This window comes from Lepidochelys olivacea (assembly GCF_965140295.1).
Source record: "Lepidochelys olivacea isolate rLepOli2 genome assembly, chromosome: 1".
NCBI lineage: Eukaryota > Metazoa > Chordata > Testudines > Cheloniidae > Lepidochelys > Lepidochelys olivacea.
In genome coordinates this window covers 157,130,104-157,136,499 of record NC_140411.1, presented here as the reverse complement: position 1 = coordinate 157,136,499, position 6,396 = coordinate 157,130,104, and positions in this window count along the sequence as shown.

Sequence of the window (6,396 nt, the reverse complement as noted above, 5' to 3'; positions counted from 1 at the left end):
TGGAAACAAATAATCATTCCTATGTCATTTTTTATTCCAAGAAAAATGCCATTTGCTTTGTAAACATGGAAACAAGATGTACTGGACATTTCACATTAAAATAAAAACCCTCTTAAGCTGCTTTAAAAGCATTGCATTAACTAAGAACAGCTAATAAGTTCACAATGGGAGTACTAATGAATGAGTCAATTTTAATACACTTCACGTTTCACTGTAAGAACATCGTTATCATGTTTATTCCAGTTCAAAACTTAATTTCAGTCTCATTTCACATTCCCAACAGGCAGGCTAAAAGCAGACTGGGTTGTCTAGTGATACAGAACTCTGACGTCAGGTGGACTACAGAAGAGGGGATGGTGAAATGTTTGAGTCCCAAGTAGTGTAACACTGACAGACCCTGGGTGGGATCAAACCTGGGACCTCTGGAGCTTAGCGCATGAGCCTCTACCACATGAGCTAAAAGCCAACTGCCTTTTAACTAAGGCTATAGAGCAGACTCATCACTCTCTCTCACTAAGTGGTCTTGGTGCCGCTAAATGGGACACAACACCATACCCAGAAGGTGTGTGGGTTACAGTAGCACTCCCCAGTTGGCTAAGATGTAGCACAGCATTTCCTACCTTGTGTATTTTCTGCCATTTCAGGACCTGCTGCCATAATGCACATGGACAGGACAGAGACATCTGCATTGGAAATAAGTATGCTAATGGTTTTCAGGTTGAGAAAAATAATCTCCTGGGTTTAGTATGGTTTGTCTTCTAATATTTGAACTCTTGGATTTGGCAATCCTGTCACCTGCTAACTGGGGAAATCCCCTATGTGATGCCTCACTGCTCAGGTGCATTCCCAGCTAGCCTCTCAGCAAGTCTACACAGCCATGTAATGCTCCCTGACAGGCAGTCCCGCACCATGAAACCTTGGCATCCTCTCTCAGTCCCTGCCAGCTGGGTATTAAACACACTTCTTTGACCCCTCAAAAGAGGGAACAGCATTATAATTGTAGTTCAGCTGGCCAGCTAAACCCCAACATTTAGTTCTAAATTAATGGAATTCCACTGTGCGGCAATGACAGACCCTGCCAACAGAGGTCCAGTCTCCATGGTCTTGCATAGGCTTTGGATTTGGTAGCACTTAACATCCACTTTGCACAGGTGTAAATGGCTGCACAAGGTGCAAGGCCAAGGAAATATTTCAGGTTTTTAAAATCATTTGTCCTCTATCCTGCCCTGTGTGGATGCTAATGGCATTCTTCTGCCCCAGAGCCAGGGCGAATCTTACCCACCGCCTTCTTTTTTGTGTTCCGGCTGGTCACTGGTGCAGCCCCCTTTCCAGAAATGCAAAAACCTTGGCACACCTTCCTTCAGACACATCCTGTCCCCCCCTGTCCTGTCCTCTCTCTGCTAAGGTCTTGTCCAAAGACCACTGAGATCAATGAGAGCCTTTCCATTGACTTAAATGGGCTTTGGACCAATCTCCTAGTCTTCTGCCATGCTCCAGTCCTGCCCTAGCCCAAAAGCAACTGGTTATGTTCTTGGTCTCTCTCAGACTAGTGATATTTATTTGATTTTCTCTCTCTATGCGAGTGTCTGTCTCTCTCATGATGTCCTTGGGAGTCTGGGTTGTTTTGTTTTTTTTAAATCAATGTGGAGTGGGGTTCCTGAGTGCGGCGAGTGTATAGCAACCAGAGTGTCCAGACTGAATGGCTTAATCTGTACCTGTTAGCTTACTCATGCCCCTGACAGGCACCTGCCTGCTTTCATGGAGGCCTCTGAGTGCTTTTGAAAATCTAGACTGAGTGACCAGCACCTTAACCATAGCCAGGACCTACCCTGATGGGCATGGCTAAGAAGCTGTTCTGAAAATCCCCTGTGCACCTAATCATGTGCTAATTCCAAGTGGAATCTTGTACCACTTGTTCCTGTGCAAGGTTTTAAAAATTCTGGCAATAATGCTCCCACTGAAGTCAACAGGTAAGAACTCCCACTGACATTCATGAGAGCAGAAATGGATACAAAACCATCTACACCAAAAATTGTTAATCCATTTCCTTAATGACAACGTGGCCTCTTTCAATAAGCCAGTACATGAGTTTGGAAGGAAATATAACTTTATGTGAAAGTATTAACAAACTATGTTGGGGCAAAGGGAAATATTAGAGAAGTTAAAACTTCAAATCAAGGTAATTTTTCATATGTAACCTACAAAAAATGATGAATTTTCTTCTGACTTTGAAGAAACAATCTTCTTGGCCTTCAAAGTAAATATGGCAATTTTTCAGGCCAAACCACTTTTCCAGCTATTGGTTTTCCAGCTAACCTTTTTTTTTTTTTTTTTTGGGAGGGGGGACCCAAACAGAGATTTGTAAGAGAAGTTAGTTGCAACTTTCACTATGGAGAGGCTACTACCTCTTCATGGTTCAAAGAATAAGTTTCTTTCAGTGCTGCTAACAGCACCAGGTCCACCAAGCTGTAAAGAATCAGGAAAGCAAATAACGTAAGCTAAAATAGTTTCAAGATTGCTGTGGTGGCTGACATTACCCTAACAGTGCTTTTCAACCTTCTTTCATTTGCAGCCCCCTAAAATATTTCAAATGTAAGTGCGGATCCCTTTGGAAATCTTAGACATAGTCTGCGGATCCCCAGGGGTCTGCAGACCACAAGTTGAAAACCACTGACCTAAGATTATTGGAGTGCAGGAGAGTTAGGAAACCATCCCATGTAAAATAAAAACACTTCAGGCTGTTGTCAGCCAATAAGGTTGACTGTTGCTGACTCTTTGCACCTATTGGAGTAAGACAGCATTTTATTTTTACTAATACTAGACAATATAAGTTATAGTTATTGTCAAGGTTCCTTCCCCACTCTGAACCCTAGGATACAGATGTGGGGACCTGCATGAAAACCCCCTAAGCTTATTTTTACCAGCTTAGGTTAAAACTTCCCCAAGGTACAAACTATTTTACCTTTTGCCCTTGGACTTTATTGCTGCCACCACCAAGTGTCTAACAGGTATATAACAGGGAAAGAACCCACTTGGAAACGTCTTTCCCTCCCCAAACCCTACACCCCCTTTCCTGGGGAAGGCTTGATAAAAATCCTCACCAATTTGCATAGGTGAACACAGACCCAAACCCTTGGATCTTAAGAACAATGAAAAAAGCAATCAGGTTCTTAGAAGAAGAATTTTAATAGAAGAAAAAGTAAAAGAATCACCTCTGTAAAATCAGGATGGTAAATACCTTACAGAGTAATCAGATTCAAAACACAGAGAATCCCTCTAAGCAAAACCTTAAGTTACAAAAAGTCACAAAAACAGGAATATACATTCTATTCAGCACAGCTTATTTTATCAGCCATTTAAACAAAACAGAATCTAACGCATATCTAGCTAGAAGAAAAGGAGTACTTGTGGCACCTTAGAGACTAACCAATTTATCTGAGCATCCGATGAAGTGAGCTGTAGCTCACGAAAGCTTATGCTCAGATAAATTGGTTAGTCTCTAAGGTGCCACAAGTGCTCCTTTTCTTTTTGCGAATACAGACTAACACGGCTGTTACTTTGACACATATCTAGCTAGATTACTTACTAAGTTCTAAGACTCCATTACTGCTCTGTTCCTGCAAAAGCCTCACACAGACCGATAGAACCTTTGTTTCTCCCCCTCCTCCAGCTTTGAAAGTATCTTGTCTCCTCATTGGTCGTTTTGGTCAGGTGCCAGCGAGGTTATCCTAGCTTCTTAACCCTTTACAGGTGAAAGGGTTTGTCCTCTGGCCAGGAGGGATTTTAAAGGTGTTTACCCTTCCCTTTATATTTATGACAGTTATATAGCCCCTTTCATCCTGAAGAACACCACTGTGCTTGAAAAACTGATAATGTGTGAGACACTGTCAGATATACAGGGTCCTATAGTAAGTGGCGTTAGTGAGTGGCCCTTCCCCCGCCCCCCCATTCATAAATTGAAGTCCGTGGGCTACCTGTGGCATAAGATACTACTCAGCATGAGTGAGGGTGACAGAATCAGGCCTTATAATTCATTATTTAGGTCTAAATCGTGGCTTGGCTACAAGTCCCATGTACAGGGCAGTGCCGAGCTGTGCTGCCCCAAGAGCAGACCAGGAACCAGATTCTCTCCCTGAGTTACAGTCTGCCTCCCAGTTCCCCCTTGCACTAATAGGGAGGTGCCCTATCCGAGCCTTATACCTGGTGCACCGTATGTTCCTGGTGCATCAGCACTGCTGTGCTGGTCAGATCACTGAAAGACTCCACTCCTTCCCTGTCCCCTCCCACCCACATGAGCAGGGATAAGGGTGTAGTGGAGGCTGCTCTCCTCTCTATGCAGCTAACTGTGGTATACATCGTTGGTGCAGGGGAATAAAAGGGGGGACCTTACATTCCCTTGTTCCCCTGTGCAGACACGAAGAATAGGTCACCATCTGCCCTTTGTTAGACTCCACAGGCTCCAGTCAGGATCAGTAACCCATTTTGTTAGGTGCAGTGCAAAAACACAAGAAAAATTGGTGCCTGCTGTGGATAACTTGGAATCCACTAGTACAGAACACTATACCCACTCTTCAGAAATGCACACACTTTACATCTTAAAAAGTCTGGAAGACATGACAGATCAGCATATTTTACATTCAGGATTGTTATGCAAGATGAACAGTTAATCAGACTATATGCAATGTGCCAGAGTATTGTGCACCAGCGTGGCCAATTGCAGAGCACTTCCTTACAACTCATGACAGGGTATTGTGATGAAGGCCCAAAGTACTTCACTTCAATGGGAGTACTCAGAGGCTTAAATTTACATATGTGCTGAAGTGCTTTCCTGGATCCAGGTTTTAGTGTTCAATGACCCTCTTGCATGAAATACTCTATCCTAACCTACAGCAGAAACAACAGAAATACTTGTGGCCATCTTAAGTTGTTCCACATTATTTGTCATAGTTGAGCCATAAGTATCTTTGAACTTCCTGAAGCCTTGAACACTATTTCATAAAAAAACTTAAACTATCCTCCCAAGTGTGGGGACTGGTGTGTCCCCTTAGTTCTCCACCTGGAGTGCTTTTTACAGTGTGTGACAGGGTTGGGGAAAACCCTGTCCAGTGCAGGGCGAGTGCATCCTGTCGCACTCTTAACCCCAGTCTATATACTTGCCCTTCTTAGCAGGGGAGCGTGGCCCTGTCAAGGTTCCTTCCCCATTCTGAACTCTAGGATACAGATGTCGGGACCTGCATGAAAGACCCCCTAAGCTTATTCTTACCAGCTTAGGTTTAAAACTTCCTCAAGGTACAAACTTTGCCTTGTCCTTGAACCCTATGCTGCCACCACCAAGCGTGTTAAACAAAGAACAGGGAAAGAGCCCACTTGGAGACATCTTCTCCCTAAGCCCTACCCCCCCCTCCCTGGGGAAGCCTTGATAAAAATCCTCACCAACTTGCATAGGTGAACACAGACCCAAACCCTTGGACCTTAAGAACAATGAAAAAACAATCAGGATCTTAAAAGAAGAATTTTAATAGAAGAAAAAGTAAAAGAATCACCTCTGTAAAATCAGGATGGTAAATACCTGACAGGGTAATCAGATTCAAAACCTAGAGAATCCCTCTAGGCAAAACCTTAAGTTACAAAAAGACACAAAAACAGGAACATACATTCCATTCAGCACAACCTATTTTACCAGCCATTTAACAAAAGAAAATCTAACGCATTTCTAGCTCGATTGCTTACTAACTTTTTACAGGAGTTCTGAAGAGCATTCCTGATCTGTTCCCGGCAAAACCATCACACAGACAGACAGACCCTTTGTTCCCCACCCCCCCTCCAGCTTTGAAAGTATCTTGTCTCCTCATTGGTCATTTTGGTCAGGTGCCAGCGAGGTTATCTTAGCTTCTTAACCCTTTAGAGGTGAAGGGGTTTTGCCTCCGGCTAGGAGGGATTTTATAGTTCTGTATACAGAAAGGTAGTTACCCTTCCCTTTGTATTTATGACAGGCCCAATGGCCAGAGTCAATAAATTGGCCCCAGTCGGCAGTAAGTCCCAGCAGCTACAGTCAGTAACTTCGCCCTAATGAGACAGGGCAATGCGGCTCAATGGCCAAAGTCAATATGTTCGCCCCTCTTAGCAGGGCAGTAAGGCCCAGTAGCCACAATCAGTACATTCGCCCCAGGAAGACAGGGCAATAAGCCCTAGCAGTCAGAGTCTGTGGATTCACCCTTCTCTGCAGGGCGGTGAGGCTTAGTGGCCAAAATCAGTCAGGAAGGAGGCCGCCACACACAAGAAGAGGGGTGGTGGCCCTGGTAGAGGGGTCCAGGCACTCCCTCTCCACTGGACTCCAGCCCAGGGCCCTGGTAGTGGCAAGGGCGCATGCCACTGAGTCAATGGGGGTGGGGTTTC